The sequence below is a fragment of the Artemia sp. Qi Xiang Cuo genome, chromosome 2, assembly GCF_049724085.1.
Source record: "Artemia sp. Qi Xiang Cuo chromosome 2, ASM4972408v1, whole genome shotgun sequence".
Taxonomy (NCBI): domain Eukaryota; kingdom Metazoa; phylum Arthropoda; class Branchiopoda; order Anostraca; family Artemiidae; genus Artemia; species Artemia sp. Qi Xiang Cuo.
In genome coordinates this window covers 21614991-21641625 of record NC_142795.1, presented here as the reverse complement: position 1 = coordinate 21641625, position 26635 = coordinate 21614991, and the positions used below count along the sequence as shown (strand labels likewise).

The 26635-nt window shown below is 36.6% G+C and overlaps 1 long non-coding RNA gene across 3 annotated transcripts in view; it reads left to right on the top strand.

The window, feature by feature from the left end:
• Positions 1–222: 222 nt before the first annotated feature.
• The window catches only part of LOC148954997 (uncharacterized), a 42038-nt gene continuing 15625 nt past the window's right edge, over positions 223–26635 (top strand). The window contains exon 1 of one of the 3 annotated variants that reach the window (XR_016143713.1): positions 223–337. This is a non-coding gene — a long non-coding RNA (uncharacterized LOC148954997). Of the gene's footprint in view, positions 338–19273; positions 19639–26635 lie in introns of those variants that run through there. The other 2 variants (XR_016143714.1, XR_016143715.1) reach the window with 2 other exon arrangements.

Here is a 26635-nt window from a genome sequence, read left to right as displayed (position 1 = left end):
TTAGTGTTTAATTATATTAGTTGCTCAAAGTGTTTTTTTTATACATGTGTATTTATGCATGACAAGCGAAAGCATTCTGAGTTGTGGTAATAGTAATAATAATTAGTACAATTCTAGTCCATTTCAGCTGTATGTTGACAAAAATTACTGTAATAAAGTTTGATATTAGGTCCAAAGACTTCGTCTTTTCTTGAAAGCTGAGCATTGCAAGAGTACTTATATTTTAGATGTTCAACCTGCTGCTCTAGGGAGGCTAAGTCAAAGATTAATGGAGCAGGGTCTACTAACTCCACGTCTGCTAGCTCAACTTCAAGAAGAGTGGAAACAACAGCAGTTGGTGAGTTTCTTCTAGTTTAATTGTCTTAAATCTACCATTCTGCAACACTAAATTAGTTGCAATTTTTGAAATTCAAGTGTAGCGTGCCGTTTTTTTTTGTTTTTGTTTTTTTGTTTTTTTAGGAAGTTTATATTCAAGAATTTGTGAGGTCAATTTATACATATTGAGAAAAAAAATGGCCTTAGAGAAACCCTTCTGGAATTCCGCTGTAGTATCTTTTTTTTTATATTTAGAAGTTCCGTCATTTACATGCCCATTGAAACAATCATAAAAAAACGTTATTTTAATATTAAAATGATACCGACGTAGGTGTTATTTAAAACTAGCGTCAGCATAATTCTTGCAATTATGGGTGTAATTTCAGCGTTTTGATTGGAGGGGGGTCCACATTTGGGGGTATGGGGTACCTTTCAGAGGAAGGGGGTTTCTCGGGGCCCTTTCCTTGAAATTTTCTGGAAAATACATGGCAAAACGTGTTTTTAAGCTGTCTGGAAAATTATTTTGGAAAAATATTTGTAATGGATACCGAAAACCAAATGGTAAAAAAGTAAAGGTGGCGTAAGCCTACCTTAAGTCTTCAATAGCACATTTTTCTTCAAATGGCAACGAAGAAATGTTACTACTTAGCACTGACGCTATTCGGTTAATTTAAAAAACGTTGCGTAATGCATAATAAAAAATGCACACACATCAAACAAACATAAAATTAAGTTGGGAGTCCTCATTTTGCGCCCCGTTCGGGCACAGAATGGTCCGATACATGCATGACGAGTATCTATTTTTGTGCACTTACCTTATCCTATCAAAGTTTAAACAAATATAGCGCTATAATAATTTTTGCCGTGACGACAGTAATTTAATAAAAAGTTAGTTTAAAATGTACCTCTTAACCTAGTGCAATTTTATGTTTTAAAAAAAAGAATGAACTTGACCAAACTAAAACCAGTTTTTAACAAATCATCATATTTAAGTTTACTTAATAAATTATAATATTTTCCAAACTAATTGAACCCCCCCCCCCCAAGTAACGCCTATGTTTTCAATACCCATATTTGCAAAAAAAAGAAGCTAGTTGAAGTTAAAAACCCAGTGCAAACAACAGCAGCTGGTAATTTTACTTTGTTTTGATTGGCTTAAATCTACCATTATACAACTTCAGATTAGTACACTGTTGCCTTGACTACTGTTTACAGTAGCAACATTTCAGATTGTTGTTGCTCGGCAACCCTTAATAATCCGTGTTAATCGTATTTATCTAGTTCCTATCTCGTGTCAAATTAGGTTAGGTTACATTCAAAGTGCTGAGATTTGTTCATTTGTCGTAGAGATGTCGCTCTTTACAGGGGTTAATTTGGACAATGAAAATAATAAAAAAGGTTGTTGTGAACAGGAATAGGGGTATGGAGTGAACTAAGATTTAATCGTGATTGTGGATTAGCACGCATTGTAAGATCCTGCTTTTTGATACTGAAGCTTACCATCTGCTGATTAAATATATGTATATATAAAGTTTATTAGGTTTATTATTTATCAGATGCATTATGCATATTAGTATTTTAGTGTTTTATTATAGTTTTCTGATCATCTTCTTCTGTTTTTTCCCCCATTGTAATTCTCTCTGTCTCTACTCGTTCGGAAGAATCTAGCCATTTTGATGGGAAAACATTTTATTTATCTACTCTCTTTAAGCGAGCAATAATTGTACATTTCTTTACTTGCTTTTCCTCGAAAACGGCTCCATATATTTTTTTGAAGATTGGCATACTGAGATTTTCTGGCCTGAAAAAAATTATCTAGACAGGTAATGAGTTTGGGAAAATTTGCTTGAGCCTTAATTTTCGAAAGACATTCTTCATGTGACATCACATGCATCGCATAAAAATTGTGGCTAGATGACGGCCTGAAAAACGCAAATTTACTATGGTTGAAAATGGTAAGTCGTTTAAACAGCAAGAAAATTTTTTTTCCAATAACGAAAAACGAAAATAAAGCACAAAGAAATGTGTGGTTAGAAGGCATTTGACAACGAGGATCACAACGAATCAAATTAGAAAATGAAGCATAAAAAAACAAAATCTTCGGTTAGAAGACAAGCGAAAACAAGGAACAAAACGAAAATGAAGTACAAAGAAACATGCAGTTAGAACACATGCGACATCGAGAACACAACGAATCAAAACAAAAATGAATCACAAAAAACATGCGGTTAGAAAAAAAATGCCGTCGCAATGTTCGCCGGCATTGGGCTATGGCACACAACCCAGTACTCACTCACTATGATTTCTCCCTATGGTACTAATAAAGTCTGAGTATCTCATGCCAGGGATAATTTTTTTCTAATCTTTTAGTTTTTTGAAACACAAATAAAGTTTAGGATTAAAACTTAAAATGAGCAGAAGTTACCCTCAAGGAAGGAATTGTTGCCAATTGGGCGTAAAATGTATTTTCGTAACTTTTCAGTTTATCGCAAGAACTCACCTTGAACATTACAAGCGAAGTCGATAGATGGGAGGGCGACAATTCCCTTCTGATCCCGTGTAATTTTTACTGGTTTTAGATTTTAGCATCATTCTTTACTTGAGTCTGGAAATAATTTGTTCCTGTGGGTGCTGACTTTTCCCCACCTGGTGTACATCTTGGAACGCCACCTGTGCCGCACAGTTCCGCCAAGCTTGACACGCACCATCCGGTGCGCATCATTTCTGAGAGTGACCCCCCTCCCTTGAGCTTGACAAGTATTTAATTCTTTTGATTATTTTTTCATGCAAATTTTGAGAGAGATGCTTCCATTTGTGCAGCAGCACTTCAGCCGCACCGCTAATTTGTTATTTTTCCTTTGCTTGAAACAGGAATAATCTCAAGAAGTTATTATTTATCTATTTTGTGCATGAATATTTGAAAATGCAATAGGAATTGCTATGTAATGAAAATACATACTACAAGCTATAGATTATCATTTACTATACTATACCTAATCATGTAGAAACTGTAAGGGCAACCTTAAAGCCGCATAAAAAAGGGGCCTAAAGTAAGATTTGAGGACACGTCCTGCAAAACTCAAACCAGAGTGGAAACCCACTTGCTGGTAATGAATTCGGGATGTAGTGCAAAATAATATGTTTAAAGTTTAAACATCGAGAATAACCGAAAAACTGGATCAGTGTCTACTTCTCCTAAGGATCCAGGGAACAGACAACCAGCTTACCTGGGATTGTGTCGGCATCAGACAGTTCTCTTAATAAGATAAATTCAGACAGTCTAGCCAGTCTTACAGCCCTATCTATCCTTCAGATGGCACCCTGAATTGGTATTTGCGCCTACCGGATATGGTGCCAAGATAAATGAGGTGAAAATAGTGGTGCTTGTGTAACTTTGGAATAGCGCCAGGAAACGATTTTTTAACCCCTTAGCCTCATAGGTTAAGTAGGTATTATGGCCCAGTCCCATGCGGCAGCGTTGCATCTGCAATGATGCCTAAGAGACCAATCGATCTTGTATTCATGTCAAGGAATCTTCTTGACAAGAGCTCTCAAGAGAGGGGCTACCTAGTCTCCTGGCCAGTGGCGCCGATTAGCAGAAATTGGGACGGGGGCAAAAATAGAGTTATCAAAGTCAATGCTAGACAATTTGTTGTTGTTTTTTTCCATGAAAGTACAAAAAAAAAAAAATGAAAGAAAATATCGAAAAAAGGCATTTTTAAAAATTTTGGGAGGGGCGGAATCTTGGAGGTCTGTGTCACCTACTCCATATTGACGCCACTGCTCTTGGCCTCAGTAAGCCCCACTAGTTTTGGAGATGGTACCTAAGTTTCCTATTTTAAAGCCTTATGGCACTTTATTCTGGTGCAGTCATAATGAGTTCATGAAATGTGGATGTAAAAAATATTATCTATAAAATGACCCCTAGTCACCAATCTGCGACCATCCAGTAGGCCACAAATGCAGGTGAAAAAAATCACTTTGTTGGCGCTGTCAGTCCGAGTTTATGAAAAATGCAAATCCATAAAAATCAACTTTCGAATGAACCCTTGTTCATCACTCTTCAAACAACCAGTTGGCTGGTAGAGGTGGCCAAAACAGAAATAAATAAAACCAGAAAAACAGAAGAAACAACAGTGCTAACATGCCAGAATACAACTTTCGTTGCTTTTTCAATGGGGAACTGAGGATGCTTTTCACAATTCGATAAGATACCATTTTCGGGTATGTTATAAATGGTTCTACTCTCTCTTAGAATCAGAACTCTGGGCCAGCCTGAAATGCTTTAATTCAATATCTTTACTTTGACTCAACATCGGAACTGGAACACAATTCTCACCTATTCATTTGTAAATATTCTTTTTGCAAAATCACAAACCGCGTTTAAATACTAGTGTAAACTGAAGCATTTCAATGGCAAACATTAAAAACCTATATGCAGTGTATTACATTTACATCATTCATGAAAAACATTTTGAATATCGACAACGATGGGGTTATGCGAGATGACAATTCTACTACGTTTAAACTTTAAAATAGGCGCAAAAAAAAAATTAAACTGGCATTAAGATGATACGAAATGAAAATAAAAATACAAAAATCTTAAACTTGTAGATTTATAGCTGAGAAGTTTCAGGCTCTTGTTCGAAATTTTTGGAAATTGTCGAGATTATAATTATCAATTGGGAGAATATTCTCACTAGAGTTTCCTCGTTTTTTTTTTTTTTTTTTTTTTTTTTTTTTTTTTTTTGTTTTTTTTTTGTTTCGTGGTATTATTCGTTTTCAACTAGGTTTCAGATACTTCTGCAACCATGATACCGTTTTTAAGAACTCGTATTCTGCCTGTATCCGAGGGGGAGACTACCCAGCTAGAACCCCACCCTAAAATTTTGTCAGATTCGTACAAAAGTAACAAAAATACATGTAAACAAATTTGTGTTTTGTTGCTTATTGTAAAGGTTTTTGTAAACCCCACCCCGAACAAAATCCTGGATACGGCCCTTCCTGAGAGTAAAATTATCCTGCATCAAAATTTTGCAGATTGTATCAATTTAGCAGGATTTTTCTTGCTCTTCCGAATGGCCTAAGTGGGACTCCGTTCACCCCTCTATTGCTTAACAATACAAAATTCAGTTCTATCCCAATCGATGCCTCAACACTTTTCCGGGAGTAAAATTATCCCTGCGAGGGAAGTTACCCTATTCTGCTTACTTATTAATGCAAATATTATTAGCCGAAGAAAAAATTAAGCTAAAACAAGTTTATTAATTTGATTATTGAACTAGGACGCAGGCAGTAATTTTTTCGGAGGGGGAGGGGGCAATAATAAAAATCTTTCGTATTTGGTAATTTGAATTTAAATTCTCAGAAGTTCAGAAAACTTTGGGATTTCGTTAGCGAGCAGGCTCCAAAGCTCCCCATGAATCCTCCTTGCTATTGAGTGTTGGAAAAAGAGCGTTCAAAACCTTTTATAGCGTTGAGCGTTCAAAACATTAATTGCTTTTTTCTGAGACTGATTTTGTTTTTTTTTTGTCTTTTTTGCCGTAGGACAGTTTCACTCCGAGATCGCAAACTATGAGAACAAACTATGAGCCAGGCGGTACCCAGCGGGGGGGTTAGGGGAGTTTGAACCCCTCCTGGAGTGTTTTTTTGACTCGTAAAACAGTAACAAAAATAGATATAAAAAAAATGTGTATGTGTTTTGAGTTTTTTTTTGTGTAACCCCCCCCCCCCCCGAAAAATAAATCTTTGAGTAAAACCCCCTCCGAAAAAAAAATCCTTTGTACGGCCTTGATTATGAGCACCTATGTCCTGCTGAAGCTGTATGAAACATTAGTTCAAAACAAGAAATTATCCGAATCTTTTCAATCATTTCTTGAAACCCAGGGAACCATCGTTTCCCCTTAAGTACTGTCCCTTGCGCTTATATATTCTTTAGTTAAACATGAGACTGTTTATCTGTTTGCCGGATTAAAGGTCCTTTTATACAGCATAACTTTGACTGTCAGTACTATTTATTTTCCATGCTTGGGCGATTGTCTATCGTTTCAGGTTGGATGAATGTCTTTAGAAGATTGAATTAAGAACCCTTTTGTTGAATGTCGAAAAAAAGCCTCTTTTTTCAAGTATCAGTGTATTAGATACGTCCTTGGAAAGAATAAGCAACAGCTTATTGAACTACGTTTTATTAATTTTCGTCCGCTTTCTTTTCAATCTTTTCTCATTGTAAAAATAGGCACAAAAGAAAGGTAAAAATACTTAAACGTGACATTTCGTACCATCAAATTGATTTACACGGAGTAGTGATAGGTTAAGAAAACAATCTGACAAAGAACTTAATCTATATAATCTCATAATAGTGTTTGATCAGGGTGTTTACCTTAGCGGGCACCTTTCAAGTATAACCCCAATCCCGTAGTAAGTCAAATTAAAAAAAATATATGTATAGCATTATGTATGTTGTCTAAAAATTCAAGTTTCATACTTCATGATAGATGATGCACCCTTGATGATAGCTAATCCGCTTAAAGATCATACCTGACATTTTCACATGTCTGAGATTATTCACAAAAACCGTTTGCTAAGCTGTTCTCAACGAGAGAATCAGAATGTAGGTTAGGAGAATCGAAGTATGATTGAACATAAACTGCCCTGCTGATTCTCCCTCTGAATGCAGCTCATCAAACGTTTTTGGCTTTAGGTGTATCTCAACAAATAGTTTTTGCTATTGTTTTAGGAAAATCAAAATGTCTTATACAAACTTTGGGCGTATCTTAATAAAACCTTTTTGGCAATTGTTTCAGGAGACCCAAAATGTCAGATACGACCTTTACGCGTATCTCAATAAAAGATTTTAGCCAATTGTTTGAGAAGATTTAAAATGTCAGATACGACCTTTAGGCGTAACAGCGACTATACGCTCAATTGGAATAAATATTCCAAGTATTTATCCAAATGCGAATGAAGCACAGGGAAGAGAATTGCAATGTGAATTGTTCACGATCTCGCAAAACGGGGCAACACAAAGAAATTATTAAAGGTGTTCAAAACACTGCTTTCTGTCTATTTTACTTCAAATTACGATTAAATAAAAAAACAAGTTTTTTAAACTGAAAGTAAGGAGCGACATTAAAACTTAAAACGAACAGAAATTATTCCGTATATGGAAGGGACTGTCCCCTCCCCAACGCCTCGCTCTTTACGCTAAAGTTTTTTATTGTTTAAAAAAAAATAGAGTTGTGAGAAAGTAAAAATTTAGCGTAAAGAGCGAGGCGTTGAGGAGGGGACAGCCCCTTCCATATACGGAATAATTTCTGTTCGTTTCAAGTTTTAATGTCGCTCCTTACTTTCAGTTTAAAAAACTTGTTTTTTTTAATTGATTTTTGAACGCTTTCAAAATAATACAGATTTTGATATTTGTTCACCGTAAACAAATAATTAAAACAAAATTTGTATATTAATTTTGCTTCTATTTCGTTAAATGTCTTGCTCGAAACTTTTACAATTTATTTACGAACGTTTTTATTAGTAATAAATATACGTAACTTACGAATTACCTTACGTAACGAACTTCTATATTCATAGATTTTTAATACGTATATCAGAGGGTTCGCCCCCTAGTCAATACCTTGCTCTTTAAGCTAAAGTTCGAATTTTTTTCCAATTCTTTAAAAATTACCACTTAATCACAAAGGCCGTTAATTATAATAAATGGCTCCTATGAAATTACTAAAAAAAATCTGTGTCGTAAAGAGCGAGGTACTGACTAGGGGGTGAATCCAATCATATACGTAACGATTTCTGTTCGTTTTAAGTTTTGATATTGCTCCTTACTTTCATTTGAAAAACTTTTTTTTTATTTAATATCTGACCTTTCTCTTTAATAATGATGGGAAATCCGGCACCCCCTTCATAGCAATGTCCGTTCCCCCATGAAAATTTCCTTCATGGAAAGATCCTCCCATATAACGCCCGACCCCCCCCCCCACCACCTACCCGAAAAAATACCCCCTGAAAACGTCTGAATACTTCCCAATAACCAATATTATATGTAAACATTGGGCAAAGTTCATACCTTGCAGACCCCCCCCGGGGACTTTGGAGGATTAAGTCATCCTAAAAGACATAGTTATTATATTCTTCGACTATGCTGAACAAAATGGCTATCTCAAAAATTTGATCGGGTGACTTCGGGAAAAATATGAGCGTGGGAGGAGGCCTAGTTGCCCTCCATTTTTTTTTGTTGGTCACTTAAAAAGGGCACTAGAAATTTTCATTTCCATTCCAATGAGCCCTCCCACGATATTCTAGGACCACTGGGTCGATACGATCACCCCTGGAAAAAAAACCCAAATAAACACACATCCGTGATCTTCCTTCTGGCAAAAAATGCAAAATTCCACATTTTTATAGATAAGCATTTAAAACCTATACAGTAGGGTTTTCTTATATGTTGAACATGATAGTTCGATTCTTATTGAGGCTATATAACTTTTAGGGGGTCTTTCTACATTTTTTAAAAAATCAGCCAAATTTTCGCAGGCGCCTAACTTTTGATTAGTAAGACTAAACTTGATGAAACTGATATATTTAAAATCAGCATAAAAATCTGATTTTTTTATGTATCTATTGGTATCAAAATTCCGTTTTTTAGAGTTTCGGTTACTAGTGAGCCGGGTCGCTCCTTACTTACAGTTCGTTACCAGCACGAACTGTTTGATATATGCTGGGTCAAATTCATATCAATTAAAAATAATGGCATATTTTTAAATTTATTTTTGATTCAGTTTAATATCAATTATTAACAAACAAATTAACATAAACATATTCCTTCAAATATGGAGGAGGGAGGATCAAACAAATCCAGAAAAAGAAAAAGAAATAATAAACATTAACGTCAGAAAACGTTTTAAAAACAAAACATAACTACAACATCATGTACCCGGCTACCGCAAGGGGTGGATCCATAATTTTTTTAGTGGGGCACAAAATAGGTTGATTCGATAAACTTGCGTTAGGATTGATTAACGTTTGATTAACGCAAACTTGCTAAATATGTAAATTACACTACTTTGGACTACGTTGGGGGGTTGTGGGGGGTGCCCCCTCGCCCCCTGGCTCCGCCACTGGCTACAACTAACTTAACACTCAACTCTTTCCCTAACGCACATCAATCAAAATAAAATACTATGTTTAATGATTTAATACCATTTTATTCTATCAATTATGTACTCTATTAAATTAAACATTAAAATCATATTTAGAAAACAATGGATTCTTCAACAGCCTTACAAATTCACTTGAAACACTACTTTTAATATTCTCATTTAACAAACTCCATAACATAGCCCCTCCAAAAATAAGAGAAAACCCCAACCTAGACGCAAGGTCGTATCCAAGGTGGTTAGGGGATTCGAACCCCCCCCCCTTCCCCTAAATGTTTGTCCGACTCTTAAAAACATTACAAAAGTGAATTTAAACAAATTTTTGATGCGTTTTTTAAAGTTATCCCCCCCCTCAGAAAAAAATCCTGGGTACGTTCTTGCCTAGACGTAACCAAATTAATGACATTTTTTTTTTACCTTGTGCCATGGGAATGGATCTCGTTAACTTGTGTGAATACCGATTCGATTTAGGTTTTTATATTGCGTATAGTCTCAAAAGAGATATTGTCAAGGCGGTACCCAGGATTTTGTTTCGGAGGGGTTTTTAATCAAAAAAAATTTGGGAGGGGGCTTACACAAAAAACCTTGAACAATGCATACAAAATTTGTTTATGTCCATTTTGTTACGAGTCAGACAGACAATTCGAGGGGGGGGGGGGGGTTCAAACCCTCTAACCCCACCCCCCCCACCCCCCCTGGATACGGCCTTGGATACTGTGCAACAGTAGCTCATCTTGTGTCATATTGAGTCGTTTGAAACCTACATTTGAGACTGTAGAAATAGCGGGGTCATGCCTCTTCCTCTCCATCTCAAAAGATATCGAGATAAAAATATTTGCCTCTCTACTCCCTAAAATGTTGTTTCCCAGTGAAACAAGATCACTCGTACATGCCCTCACTGGAAACTAAACAAATATTGCGTAGTTAATGTATTAGAACAAATAAGTGTGACATGTGATTTTGAAGGGTATGCGTCACTTTTTGCAATTTATTCAAGCTAATGACAAAACTAGCTGTAATTTGGAGGGTGCGAAGGTCTGTGCTGCTGCTCAAGTAAAATGAGTGCCAGTGCGCTAACCAGCTCCCTCCTCTTGTTCCTCTTATATACATAGGCCTGCTAACATTAAATATGCCCTTTATTCAAAACTCCACTAAAGTTGTACAAAAAGAAATGTGAGAGGTTCCATAAATAGAAGAAATATTTTTTATATCTCACATCTTTTTTCCAAGTTTTCAGTAAAGAAGAAATTATATTCCACTATGCAGACGTGAGACACGGGGATTTTAGACATGAGACAGTTCTGTGTGATACTTGACATTTTTATTTGTATCGAATACTCCCCTCCTACCCCAAAAGGAAGCTAAAAGCGTGTCTTAGCACTATTGTCTTTTCTCACAAATATAATTTTGCTATAACGAGTAAGAGTGTATGGTTCCCCGCATAATTTTCACAAAGGTTGGGAGGGGGAGTGTCGAGTCGGCACATGGGTTCAATAGAGCAAACTTACTTACTTGTACTTGTTGCACATTCACGCCGCATCCAGGCTAATCGTGGCGCCCAGCAGACGATGATATGTCATCAGGCAGAGGTTTGACTCTACAGTGGAAGGCTCCACGATCTCCAGCCACTGATGGTCCCAAAGATGGCTGTATTTTCTGAACCTTCCGATTGGCTCCAGATCAATCTTCACTGTCGCGAGCCACGTCTTCTTTAGGCATCATGTTCCCTCTTTCCATGCCAGTAGTGGTAGACACATTAGGCATCTTTTGCTTATTTGGTCATCTGGTCTTCGCATTGTGTGGCCAAACCATCTCAGTCTCCTCTGCTTGACAATATCGATTGTCATGCATGTATCGACTGGGCGATCCCAACATCTTAAGCCTCTAACTTCGGCGTTCGAGACTATCTGAGAGGCGTATGCCCAGCATAAACGCAGGTATTTGGGGTTGAAGGTATTCAAGATCAACGCTTTGACTGCTTCCAGTGACTATGCCTCTAATCCATAGAGAAGAGCAGAGATAACCATAGCTTTATACACTCGGAGCTTCTTCCGTGTTGAAGTTTCAGTCCGCTTCCAGAGAGCCTTCCGTAGTTGAAGAAAGACGTTCCAGGCTGACAACATGCGGCTCCAGATCTCCTCTGAGGATTCGCCAGCAGGGTTTACCATTAAGCTGGGGTATTTGAACGACTGGACGTCTTCGATCTGACTACCGTTAGGGTCACTGGCGTTCATCCATCCCGGCCGTCCATCCCGGCCGTTTCTGCTAGACTTATTTTTAGGCCAGTCGAGATTCCCTTGTCTGCCACGTCATTGATCGTAGCCTGGGCTGATCCAGCAAGCATTTCCAAGTCGTCAGTATAGTCAAGATCTGTGACGAAGAAGGCCGGGCTCACTGCAATACCTTTATACTTTTCCAGAACCTTGAGGATCCAATCGATGGAAAAGTTGAACAAGTTGGTGAGAAGACGCAGTCTTGACGTAACACCCTCCTCAATCAAGACCAGGTCTGAAACTTGCTATAAACTCTGACTCGAGCCTTTGTTCCAGCATAGCTTTCCCTTAGCAGACCAGACGATCTTCTCAGGTACACCATATTCTCTCAATGATTCCCATATTTCATCACGGTGGATCGAATCTAAGGCAGTGATGAGGTCTAGGAAGATTTGGATTGTTTCCTGTTGGTGTTTAAACCGCTGTTCAAGAATCTGTTGCAGGCTAAAGATCTGATCTCAGCAGTCCATGCCCGGCCTGAATCTTGCTTGGTTGGGTCGTGTTAGGCTGTTTCTAACATCTCTAAATCTGTTTAAAAGAATGATTGCGAACAGCTTGGCAGCAATAGGGATAAGGGATATCCCTCGGTAGTTTCTACAATACATTCGGTCACATTTTTAAAAGATAGGGACAATTATAGAGGTTGTCCACTCATAGGGGATGTAATCAATGTCCCAAACTGCGGTGATCAAACTACGAAGCTCATCCACCACCGGCTCGGGAAGAGCTTTCAGTAGCTCGGTAGAAATACCCTCTATTCCTGGGCTTTTATTGTTTTTCAGTACTTTGATCACCTTGGTTACTTCATCCTTGGAGGGTGGGTCTCTACATACCTTTTCATACGCATGTTGGTTTGATGGGTTCTGGGGAGCTCTAGGTGGTTGATTTCGGTTATTAGTACCCCCTGGTCTCAATAGCTCTTGGAAATGTATTCGCCATTTTTCAATACGTTCATAAATGCTTTTGAATATTTTCCCATCTTTAGCCTTAAGCAAAGGAATGGTAGTTTGGGTCTTCTTCCCAGTACATTCTCCAAGTACTTGATAGAGTTTTCGAGTATGGTTCCGCGATGCGACTCTTTCCATATCGTTAGCAACGTTATACCAGTAGGCTTTTTTGTCAGCTCTTGCTGATTTGTGACATTCTTTTCGCAGCACTTTGTATGTGGGGTACTTTCTGTTGGTCACCTCTTTCTTCTTGGCAGAGAGTTTGAGTGTTTTTTCTGAGATCCATTTCTTGGTTTTCTGCTTGGCATGCTCAAGTATGCTTGTGGCTGCTTCATCGATGTTGTCTTTGAACTTTTTCCATTTCTTCTCAGTCTTTTTCTCGTTGCAGTTGAGGCACTGACCAGTCAGGGTTGACTTCTCGGGGTCATCTTGAAGGACGGCGAAGCGGTTCGAGAATTCGTGGACAAATACTTCTCGGTATTCATCTACTTTTAGCTTCGATATGTCTGTTTTCTGGCTCGGAATAGTAGCCTTTTTTGTGCTAAGTCTGTACCTTATCCTTGTCCTCAAAAAGAAGTGGTCAGATCCATTTTTCCATCCTGCGTCAGCGCCTTTGTGTACTCTCGAGTCCAACACCATGTCTTCCATCGTCGGGATACGAGCAGATAGTCTATTTAGACCTTTACTCTTCCATCGCAGTATTCCCATGTATACCTATGACACGGCTTGTGTTTAAACCACGTGTTAGCAACAGCGAGATTGTTCTTCTGCTACAAAAGCTTGTGTCAATGTGCATTTTATCGAGCACAGGTTCCAGCAGCCGGTGCTTAGGCCTTGTCTTCTTGATAGGATGGTAGCTAGCTCACTTCTCGACGAGGGATCAAGTCTCGTCACATCGCTTAAAACCAGGGATGCCGTAGTCAAACTTTTACTCTGTATCTCATTCATCATCATTACCGGGCATTTCTGGCGATAAGGTACACAACAAGGTACCTAGTCTTGCGGTCACCCGAAGCTCGTTGACCATCACGTTGCTCGGTGTGGAGCTTAGGGATGTTTTACACCCCTTCAGCACTTTGAAATGCGCTAACGAATTTCCTATGCTGCCTAGGGACGGAGGGTCGAGCCTCTTTGTCTAGAGCTCCATCACTTCCCTGGATATTTCCATGCTGAGCTAGCACTGTGCTCCAACTTAGAGTCAGCATTTTGTTGCCAGAAAAAGTGCTACATTTTTTCCAAATCCTACGAAATTTAACACTTGTGTATTTAAAACGCCCTGTGTGTCCATTTTTCGGGTGCCCACGGGAGGTGGAGAAACACATCAGCAATATAGTAAAGCTAGGCAAAGTAGCAATATTCAGCCTATGATGTCTTTACCTACTCCCGTCATTGTTCTTGAAGTAACAATATAGACCAATATAGAACAATTAAAACCGTAAACAAGGTATTTTTTTAGTCGACTTTCAGTCGTAAGTTTAGGCCTAGTTCTAGGGTTGTATGCTTAGTTCTGGCTATACTCTAATATTTTTTGCCGTCAACATCTTTTATTTGCTGGTGTGATGAAATGAGGACTAAATTAGCTAGTTTCGACATGCGTTGATAAAGAACAAAGATATAAGACTACAAGTTTACAAGTGTGATTACGGCTAAATATATCTATAAAAAAAGGATAAATGATACCTACTAGAGATATTTTAAAATTCGAAAAAAAAGAAAATAAGAATTAATGGCAATCATGACTGAAACATTCATTCAGTGGCCAACCCGAGTATTTTTTTTTTCGTGATATAGCTTTTAACCTAGCCTAGTTCGTTGTAATATTTTTTGCTACATAATAAGTAATAATTTGGCAAGTTGCAAAATTTTAATAATTTTTCTTTGCAATTTTTAAACCTAGCATCCTTTTTTGAGCGACTTCTGAAATATATTGTATTTTGTTCCTGAGCTTTGTTTGTAGACTGTATTATGTGTCGCTATGGCCCACAGGCTTTTTGCAATGAATCTTACCTATCTCTTATCTTATCTTTGTAGCGTATGTCAATCAAACTGGATTATATCTAAACTTACTGATAAAGTATGTTCATATCGTGGAAAAAAATTAAACCCTATGTGATAGGTCGTATTTATGATTTACCCTCGGTTGGCTTTGACCGAAGACAAGGGCGTAAATAGGTGGGTAGGTATTCAAAATCCAAATTCAATTTGTTTTTCTGAGATAATATATAATTTAGCACCGATGAATGAATCGAATTCAGCACTTAAATCCTTACACTTCACATTTCCTCGAAAACAAACGAGGGGCATGTTCTTAACTGGTGACCTGAGTTTTTACCAAAATCAAGCTCATATGTTACTCCTTGAGTTTTTATTAGATCTCGCCCTCTCCCACGAAATTTCCACGTTTGTAAGACTGACATGTACGATTTTCTTTGGAGGGGGAGGGCCAATGATCGAAAATTTCCGGGGCCATCAACACAAAACATTATTTTATTTGGTAAATTGAACATGGAGTGCCCAAAATCCGAAACAACTTAGGATTTAGAGCGCCCGGGCCTCTAGCCCCCCTCCAAGCATGCATCCCTGCTCTACAATGTAGTCCATATATTTTAAATAATTTCTCCTTTTTAAGAATAATTTGCCGGAAAATGTTGATTTTTGAAAAATATTGAAAATAAATATACATATTGAATGCATAATTACATAATGCTATTAGAATATTATATTGATTTGCTTAAAAATCTTGCCAGCACCTACGTCTCAGTGTTTGAGACATTTCGTGTTGGGAAGTCGATCAGCATAATCGCTAGATGAAGAAAATACAGTTCTCACATTAATCTAACCTCTCAGTATTTCTGATCATGTATATCCATCGGTCCATATCCTTTTGGACGATGTTCTCTACAATCAGTTAATAACTTTACGTTCTTATAATGACCCAAAATCATATATCCTAAATTGTTCAACCTTTTTTTTCCTTGTGGAAAATTGTAGCTTTTCATTCTTCAATATAGCTTCCATATTGAACTCCATGTACAAAGTAATGTTAGGGCTATCATGAAAGGGTGTGTCTAGTAAATGGACCGTTTCTTTTGTTAAAACTAAGTCTTTAGTTTCCCTGTAGAGAAAAAATGGTGGGCGTTAATGTATTTTTTCGTATAGTGATTCCTTTGAAATTTGTATTGTTTTGTGGGTGTCTCCCACTGCAGCGAAAAAACGAAGCAGTATATAAACAGTGGTCTGCGTGGGCTGTAACCCTGTCATTACGAAGCAGGGGGTTGATTTGGGTACAAGAATCAGATATCAGTAGTATCATTGAGACAGATTTATGGACCCTGTACACCTGGTCTGTCCAGTGGAATCGAGATTTAGGGCAGAACATGTGTTTTGAATCGTTTTAGTTTCATTTAGGATAATTGACTTTGCCCCAAAGATTAATTTTATTTGATTTATTTTTGAGGATTTGACCCATAGCTGATTTTGGTGGCAACATCAGATGTGTTTGGTATATTAATTGCATGTGCAGCACGGGGATATAAAAGGAGCGTTTGCCTATTGGCCTTTATTAAACCGCTATTTAATATTTTAAAGCCGAAGCCAAATCTGTTTTTTTTTTATGAAAGATACTTATTTTCTTGAAAAAATATTAAAATGAACAACGTTGTTGCCAACTTGAATGAATTCAAGTTTCGATTTGTGTTAAGCTTAATTTACACAAAGCAGAAAAAACGGTACTTGTCTGTTAAACGAAACACACCCTAGAAATTAAGTTAGATTAATCCTAATGAAATATACCAAAACATGATAATAACCTACTTAACCTCTGATCACCTCTATATATTAAATATTTAATTGAAATATACATATATCGTAGTTTTTTCAGTCAAAATAAGCAACATTACCGATCCCAGAGAGGAAAACCGGTTTCTGTCAGATCTTATCAGCACACCAATTCTTGGGTGTATTTCGTTTAACAGACAAGTACCAAAACATCTTTAGACCAAACAAGGTTTTCTTCCAGTAATTCTTTTGCGAGTTTTTGTTACTAATACAACAAGGGCTTCTATTAAGATATAGAACACACTTTTTAGAAATATTTTACACCTACCGACCAGTTTCATGATCCCTAGTTTGAAGATTTGTTCCTTTGGGCATGTGGCAGAACTTTTTTTTAAGAAAGGAGATAAAATTAAAAAGAAAACTGGCCAAAATGGGAAAATACAGAATTTAGGTACCAAATCCCCCCCCCCTACTTTTGTGTTTTCCTGCTCTTTTTAAAAAGCTCACACTAACAAAATGAAAGCCTGATCCAATATTGGATTAGTGGCACCGCAAGAGAATATGTTGAGGCTAGAGAGAACTCTAGCCACTAAAACAACTCGAGGGGGTTTTCAAATATCACGTACACCATGTGTAGTGTGCCAAGTATGGTAGAAGTGTGCCAATCGTGGCGGACTTTGTGCCAGGCATATTCACTGCTCACCCATATAGTTTGTTTTTTTTTCGTTGGAAAGCAGTAGTTTAGTGGGAATGACTTTATCCTTCGAAGGAGACGAGCTTAGAATCCTCTTACCCTTGCCTAGTTACATCAATGGGCTAGAGTAGTTAAATGAGAGTATCATCTCCAAGGGAATTGATCAGACATGGTCACGTGGTCAAGTACATTTAACGACATCACATCTAAACCCTTATAATGAGTCAATAAAAATTGTCAAATTTGTCACCAAGAGTGGGTAGTTGCCCCTCATATGAGAAAAATTCTAATGATACGCAAATTTAAGTTTATTGAATTTTGCCTTTTTTGACACAATACATTGTCTAGTGATAAATATTTTGAACAGGTCTTAGTTTCTGTTACTCGTATGAACATGAACCTGATTCGGAACTGGGTTAAGGTTACTTCCAATTTCGTATGTGTGACAGGGGGCAAAATATATTTTTCTTGTCCTGATTAATCAACAAAGTTTTAATTAGTTCAAACGAGGTTCAAGCTAACAAGGTTTGAACAGGACATTGGTATTTGTAAAATATTAAATTGGATACGACTATGGAGCTGGAATGGAACATTGGAATTGTAATCGTTAAAAATAAAAGCCAATTGCCTTATTGAGTCTATCTTCTTTGTCTGGAACTGTCTTCTTGAATTGTCTCCTTGCATAAAACTATTGATAACTACGTCGGCTTACCGTCACGATTTTTAATTTTAGGCTCAGTTGTGACACCCTATTTCTACATTTGGTTCTTTTTTCTCTAATCGACCTTTAATGACCTCTCTAGGATATATGCCTACTTTAATTGTCTAAGTGTTTAAACTGCTATTCAATTCTAATAGGCTCACAAACCTCCTTTTTACCTCTTAATGTTTCCTCGTCGACCAAACCTCCCCGTGCATTTTAATAAGACAAAAATGGCTCTATTTAATGCCATAACATATGACTCAGCCATTTGGCATGAAATGGTTTCTCTGTTCTCTGACAACCTTTTGCCTGGTGATATGCCAGGGACACCCGCAGGGGGGCTTCCGGTCCCAAGTTTTTCCGAATTTCTTATTCAAATTGTTAAAAAATATCTTTTTATCATTGCACCCACCATGAAATAATTCCCGCGTATGTGCCTGTAATTGTGTTTTATAGTTGACCCTTTAAAATCTAAACTTCAAATATCTAGCAATTTAAACATTATACAGGTTTTAAATTAATTACCAACTGTAACTGGGCCTACGATCCTCTCTTTTACCTCCCAATGATTCTCCTTGGCGTTATTTCTCACTGTTTTTTAGTAAGACGGGAAATGGCACTATTTAGTGCTATAGCTTGAGCCATTACAATATTCTCTTAAATGGCTACCCTACTTTCTAGAAACGTTCTTTCTAATTTTATGCTTATAGTAAATTTTCATTATATTTAAAAATTATTAATTTCATAATATAATAATTTGAAGTTTAATTATTAATTTAATTTAAAGTTAATCTATAATTAGTATAATTTAATTGGACTAATTTAATAAATGCAATTTAATAATTTCATTTTGTTTCCTCGCAAGTTATGGGGATTCGTTTCCAGAAGGGTGGGGGGATTTGTAAAATACGAAAACAATGGCGAAAAATGTGAAAATATTGTGGGAAGGATTATATAAATTTTGAGAGATCTTATGATTCCAAACGAGATCTGAACCGAATGGACCCCGTGACTCTCGTGTTTGGGTTTCAACTGGTCAGGATAGTAATTATTAAATAGTCCTATTATTTGCTTCTTTTTAATTTCAAAATCCATCTAATGCTTAATCAAGCTTAGATGGGAAAGAAGGCTGTGAAACAGGATGAAACAGTCATACTATGTTGTTGAGTCATTTATGTATGTTGTATGTATGTTGAGTCACTATTTTGTTTTCAACATAGTGACTCATAGCTATGTGTTTCTCTTTCCAATAGAGATCTGAAGCTAATTCAATTTACATATACTATATTTATAAAAAGAAAAAAAATCAAACAGGATTCTTTTTTTCACGCCCGAATTTGGCTCGTTGAACATATTCTTTACGTAATGGATAAGACAGACATTGTTACTTTACAATCAGTCTAGTATGTGATTTCATATGTTTAAAATGCCAGTTCTTCTATGTTGTGATAACGTTACTTGATGCTTCACTGACGACTAATAAACTTTGAGGAAGAAGTAGATTATTTTGTGTCATCTAGAATATTAGTTATGTAACAGGTTTTTTACTTTGCCTCACATGTGGATAAATTTTGAATTTAAGAATGGACAATTCTTAAACAGTGAGGAATCTCTAAAAATGCTACTGTTGCCTTCAAAAGCAGGGTGAGTTGTCCCTTCTAGGTGATTTATGCGCAAAGGCTTTTAATAACTGGAGTCGAGGAGTGAAAAAATAAAGTTGTCAACTTTGGACTTGTTTTGTTTGGAAATGGATAGTTCTTTAAAAGTAAGGATTAAGTGAAAATCTGCTTAATTTGCTTCAATACATAGTTTATCCCCTTTGGATCTAACGCCCCCCCCCCCTTAATGTTTGAACACAGTCCTGTTATATCAAATTGGTATTATTTTATAATATGAACCAATTAGTACAAAAAAGTATGCAAACCAACGAAATCAATCATTTTCTACATATCGCCTAGAGATTATTATCTTTGGAAATTATGTTGAATGGGTAATTCAACAGTTGGCTACTACTCTTGGTAAATGTTTACGGTACTTATGCATTAGCTGGTATCCCCGCGAGAAGTCAAGTTTGGTTAATGCCAATGAAATAAAACAAAATATGATGAAAATATAATAGTTTAGAAACAAATTTGGGCTATATATTTGCACATTAGAGGGATGGGGAGTAAAGCATAGCATATATTAAATACATAACCTAATCTAGATCCCTTTTCCCCCTAAACCCCGAAAACTAATAATTTCAAATTGTAAACGCAATGAAAAACCTCAGTTTGCGATCCAATTCTCTATTGACAGATACCCGTTTGACTAGTTTCCTTTAGCACAGTATATTGCGTGGGTACCAGCTAATGCATAAGCACCATGTTTACTGGTTCAACTATTCATGAGGAGTCACTATAAGATTCTGGAAACTACTTAAAGTGTTTTAAATACTAACCTATATTATTTCTAAGCGCATTGCTTTACTTTAACCCTGCTAATGAACAAATATATAACCCAAATTATATACACTCTGGATTTGCGATGGCGCCACTCTTTGCTTCCCGTCGCTTGTTTGCCATTTGCCGTTAAATAAATAAGAAGAAAATAGTCGCACTATTGAAAATCTAAAGAGTATATAATTTGAGCTAGCCTGTGAGTTGTTAGTAGTAGTTTGTCCATTGAAAGTTTCCATCACTAACCCATCCCAGAAAGTTTCATTCACTTAACTCAATTACTTTCAAGGTAAAAGCACCTATTTTACCCATACCCCCCCTTGAATCCTTAGAAACTTTTAAAATGTCAGATTGAAGATTGACAAATCAAAGTTGAAAACATAGACTTTAGATCAGGAAAGAGTGAATGCAGACATGATCTAAGCCGTATAATAAAGCTCTTGGATATAATCAGTGTAAAAATGAAAAAAAGTTAGGCGTAGGCCTATTGCTTTTGCATAGTTTGTGGTGCTTTTCCACCCGTTTCCCTGATTGAAATTTAAGCCTGTAGAAAGAAAGGAAATTTTTCGACTCAATAAAATTTTCTGGTTGACTTAAAAAGAAAACATTTCCCTTCTTTTTTTACACAATCCACAAATATTTTCAGGCTCTTATAAGGCAACTTTCCCAGGACTTAAACAAACAAACAAAACAGAAAATGAAGTAAAACCTTTCTTGAACAATTTTTAATTGGAGCCTTCGAAAATATTTTTTGCCCTCCAAACACGTTGATTAGTTATGCATAGATGCTATAAACTCAAATTTTAGAGGAAAATCTCATTTTGGTCTCGATTCCAAGGTTTCCATGGGTATGTTTTATTTAACCGCAAAAGTAAAGTTCTCAGACAGTGGCGTAATTTCGTCAAAATCCTAAGAGGGGGAGGGAGGGACAAGGTTGGAGCCAATTTCCCAAATAAATTAAAAATAAGAGGGAAAAATGCAGAACAAACCATATAAGCCAATAAAGGCAAAGATATACTAAAGAAAACTGACCCATTTCTGTGGATGCTTGAATTATGCAGGCTTATCTTCGTTTTGACAATATTTTCGAAGAAACTAAATTTCAGATAAGGGAAAACTTGGGTCGGAGGGGGGAGGGGTGGAAACTAGGGTCTGGGACGGACAATTGTCCTCTGCCCCATGATAAATTACGCCCCTATCCTTAGACCGACTCAAACGCAAGCATGTTTGTAAAACCACGTTTTTAGCAGACATTATAAAGATGTTGGTCACGCTTTTAAAAGACGCACTGAAAACGTTTAGAATATATAAAATAAAATGCTATTTTGGCCCCAACTCCAGGATTTACACGGGCTTATTTTAGTTATATCGTGAAAAAAGCACTCGGACTGGCTCAGACATAGGTATGTTGCATAAAGCCATGGTTTAGAAGGTATTAAAAAGATGTTGATCACGTTCTCAAAAAACGTGCTGAAAACGCTTAAAATACATAAAACAAAATGCTATTTTGGCCCCAACTCCAGAATTTCCACTGGCTTATTTTAGTTTTGTCGCGAAAAAAGCACTCGGAATGACTCAAACATAGGTATGTTGCATAAGACCATGTTTTAGAAGACATTATGAAGATGTTGATCACGCTTTTAAAAGACGCACTGAAAATGCTTAAAAATGAAGATGCTATTTTGGCCACAATTCTAGGATTTCCGCGGATACATTTTGCTCTTACCACAAAAGTAAGCACTCAAACTGACCCGAGTTTTCTCACACCGTATAAAACCATGTTTTTAGAAGATGCATATGATATTTTTAGAAGACGTACTGAAAATGCTTAAAAAAGAAAATGCTATTTTGGCCCCGATTTCAGAATTTCTGCGGTTATATACCGCTAAAGCCAGTACTCAGACTGACTCAAACATTCGTAAGCTGTATAAATCCACGTTTTTAGGAGAGATTTGGAAGACGTTTATCACATTTTCAGAAGATACACTAGCTCGAAACAATCTTAGTTTTTTAGATTTAGTAGATTTAAAATTACTTAAACTACGATTAGTTGTTAAATGTTAGGTTCATTAAAAAAAATAAAAAATATTAATAGCAAAATATTAACAATTAAAAACTATTAAAAGTTATAATTTAGTGAAACTTGGTTTAGCCGCAAATTTAAGTAAACTTAAAATTCTGTACCCTAACAGTTATTAAAATTTTGACAGAAAATTTAGATATTTATAGTTTTTAAGATAAGCTAAGAATTTATTACTTTTTCCCTGTCAGCTAGCCATCATCAATAGAGCTATATGATAGTTGAAAAAGCAATTGGATCAAGTTATAAAAACCATGGCCATAAATTACTAAGCGGCTCTGATGATCAAAATTAGTTTTCGGTCAGTTGATGTTATCTTATTTAATCGGATGTTATCTACGTTTGAACAGTGGGGTTTCCTGGGAACGGGTACTTGCTTATCAAGACGTTTTTTCATTGCTGTTTGGGGTGCAAATTCAAGGAAATTAAGAGGGGAAGGCAAGTTTCTTTTGTTGCTATTTAAAAAAAAAAAAAAACTGAATAAAAGAAGGTACTTGTTGATTAAAAGAAACACACTCAAGAATTACGCTTAGGTTAGATCTGAGAAAAGCAGTTTCATAGCCACAAAGACAAGTGACAGAATAGAGGGTAAATATATAATATGGGCTATATATTTGCACATTAGGGAGGGGGGTAAAGTATTAAGACAGCGTGAAGTTAGAAAACAATTTTTACTTCGAAATATACGGAATAATTGTAGCTAACATATTTTGCACGCAGACCCGCTATACTTTACTCCCACCCCTCTCCTAATATGCAAATATATAGCCCAAATTAGATATGTCCCATCTATTCTGTCACTTGTCTTTGTGGCTATGAAACCGGTCTTCTCAGATCTATCCTAAGCGTAATTCTTAGCATATTGAGATAACGCTTAGGTTAGATCTGAGAAAAGCAGTTTCATAGCCACAAAGACAAGTGACAGAATAGAGGGTAAATATATAATATGGGCTATATATTTGCACATTAGGGAGGGGGGTAAAGTATTAAGACAGCGTGAAGTTAGAAAACAATTTTTACTTCGAAATATACGGAATAATTGTAGCTAACATATTTTGCACGCAGACCCGCTATACTTTACTCCCACCCCTCTCCTAATATGCAAATATATAGCCCAAATTAGATATGTCCCATCTATTCTGTCACTTGTCTTTGTGGCTATGAAACCGGTCTTCTCAGATCTATCCTAAGCGTAATTCTTAGCATATTGAGATAAAGTGAAAAAAGCAGGCAGATTTTTGAAAATTAATACGAAAACCGTAAAAACTTGTAGATTTCCCGGGAACAACTAGCCTCACATTGGATCTATGGCAAAGTTCAAGGTTAATTCACTATCCAGAATGTCAACGAAATTGTGAAGCAAGTGTCCAGAAACTTAACGTAATTTGTGAACAGAAGTGAAACAAATAAACATTGTAAAATACTTGTAATATTATTAACATGACTATGTCAAAGGCAGCTTTTCGTGGAACAACCACAACAATTTTTCTATGGGGGAGGACAAACACAATTTCAAAGGGAGGTGGTAAATGTTTGTAAAATAAAAAAGATCTAAAGAGAGCTATGTTTTTCCTCGAAAGTTACAATATCTAGCATTTATTTTACCTTCGATCTTCTTACGAGAAGGGAACGCAAATGTCGTGTCTACACCCCATACGGGTGTCGTTGTAACCTTCGCAAGACTAAACGAATTTAGCAGAGGTGCGATAAATGAGGACGAATATGTAGTGTTAGATAATGGGGAAATCGATCAAGTGGATAGTTTAACTTAATTGGTTGGTAGCCTATGATTAGTAAATGGGGAGGGGGGGGGGTGCAATGGCAATCTAAAACGCAGAATAGCCAAGGCGCAGCATGTTTTGGAAAATTGAATTAAATTTAGAAATTCGAAAAGTCAAGGAAGATGTGCAAGGCCGTATCCAGGGGGGTTGGGGGTTTGAACCCTCCAGAAATGCTTGTCCGACTCGTAAAAACGTAACAAAAATGAATATAAAAAATTTTTTGATGCGTTTTTTAAAGTTTGTTTTTGCAAAAGAAAACGGAAAAAATTCGTTGGTAAAACACCCCCCGAGAAAAATCCTGGATACGGCTCTGGAGATATGCTAGATCCTTTAAGGGATAATTTCTATTGACTGTAGTTTCAGGTACTCGTTTCACTGACCGTATATTCAACCATAAGCCGTACTAAAAAATTATGGTCCTGTTTCAATTTCTAGGGCTATCAAAAGGTTAAGGTTAACATGGCTATGTTGCATTTTACTGATAAAGGATAAAATATTGGCAAAAATCGTGCTTGTTGGCCGTACAATTGGGGCCCAGCGATGAGTAAGTCCTAACCAAAAGGAGTGGAAGGAGCCAAGGCCGTACCCAGAGGAGGGGTTAGGGGGGTTTGAACCCCTCCCGAAAAGTTTTTTTTATTACTCGTAAAAACGTAAAAAAAATGGATATTAACAAATTTTGTATGCGTTTTTGAGGTTTTTTTGTGTAAACACCCCCCCCCCAAAAAAAAATAAATCTTTGAGTAAAACTCCCCCGAAAAAAAAATCCTGGGTACGGCCTTGGAAAGAGCTCATAAGAATAAAAGAAATTGGAATTTAATAGGTGGGAGTAAAGAGGGAGGTCTTGAACAAAATAGGGCAGAGTAGGAGCATACGTAGCTGTGTTTGGCCTCAGTGATGTGGTGCTCAGTTTTTAGCAGTAGGTATGTGGTGTGTTTCATGTTGCAAGCAATTGAACCAAGACCTTATTGTATTCACTACTCGATTCGGTTTGATATTTTAGATTTGGAGTTGTCAATAAGCACCACAGTATAAGTGTATATGAATATATACTTATACTGTGATAAGCCCCCAAATCCCAGTATGAATGATATGTATATTTTACCTTTGAACGGCAGTGGTTGTCTCAACGGCTACACCTCCACATCCATAGGTATAGTGCCGACGATTAATGAGAAAACGGATATGGTAGCCGCCATGTTTTTCTTTAAAAACAAATGGCTTCATCCATACTGGCTCCAGAGGCGGTTTTAGGGGGGGGTGCAGAGATCCCCCTGCATCTTACAAAAGATGAAGAGGCATCTTTTTGTAATGTTTGAAATTATATTATAAAATGAAAATGTATTAGAAAATAATTAATAATAATAATAATAAATTCAATTAACAAAGTAAAAACTAAATAAAAAATAAAGGTACTTGTATGATATTTGCCCTACCTAATGGTCTACCAATATGTTTCGCTGACCCTCAATCCTAGTTAACTATACCAAAGTAAGATAAAAATATAATACTTTATAAGCAAAATTGCGCTATAAATTTTCCCTTTAGGGGGGGGAGGGTAAAGTATAGCGGGTCTGCGCGCCTTATTATCATTATTATTATTTATTTATTACCCGTTAAAAAAAGGTACAAAAGACGGAGAATCAGTAAAAAAAGTAAAACAAAAAAAAAACACAACCACGCACAAAAAAAAACACATCGAACAAATTACAAAGACGATAAACAAAACCTCAATTATACACTGCACTGCAGGTACGTAAGAAATTTTCTTTTTGAACGTTTTAAACTCCCAAGTACTGAACAAACGTAAGCAATATGAGCATCGTTTCATCAAGCCGCAATTGGTAAAACAAAAAATGTAACCGCAAAAAAAAAAATGCAGACAAGAGACGGTAAAAAGACTAAATATAAAAAGATACTAAATATGACAAGAGACGGGCAAATAAAATTAAATGGACTGCGATTCACTATGCCTTAGCAAATGGTACCAAGGGTGGGAAGACGCTTTCTCGTTGTACCGTTGAATTTGTTCAATTATAGCTGCCGTCGGGTCCGCAATTTTTAAATTTTTAACAAGGTGCGAATTTCTTGTCCATGGCGGGAGCCGTAACAAAAACCTCGCATACTTAAAAAATGCGGATCTGAGCTTTCTTTTCTCTGGCTCGGGAAAAATTCTCCAAAATGGGCTTAGGTGCAGGAAATGGGGAAGGGATACTGCGTTATAAAGTCGAGCCAGAATTAAACGGTTGAAACTGATTTTAGATGAAACTACTCTACTGTAAGCAAAAGCCAGGTGTTATGTTAGGTACAATTATTCTGCAGGTATTTAGAATCCAGAAAGCACGCGAGAAGTGAAGTTTTGTTAATGCTAATGAAATAAAACAAAGTATGATAAAAATACAATAGTTTAGAAACAAATTTAGTTTATATATTTGCACATTAGGGGGGGGGGTAAAGCATAGCATA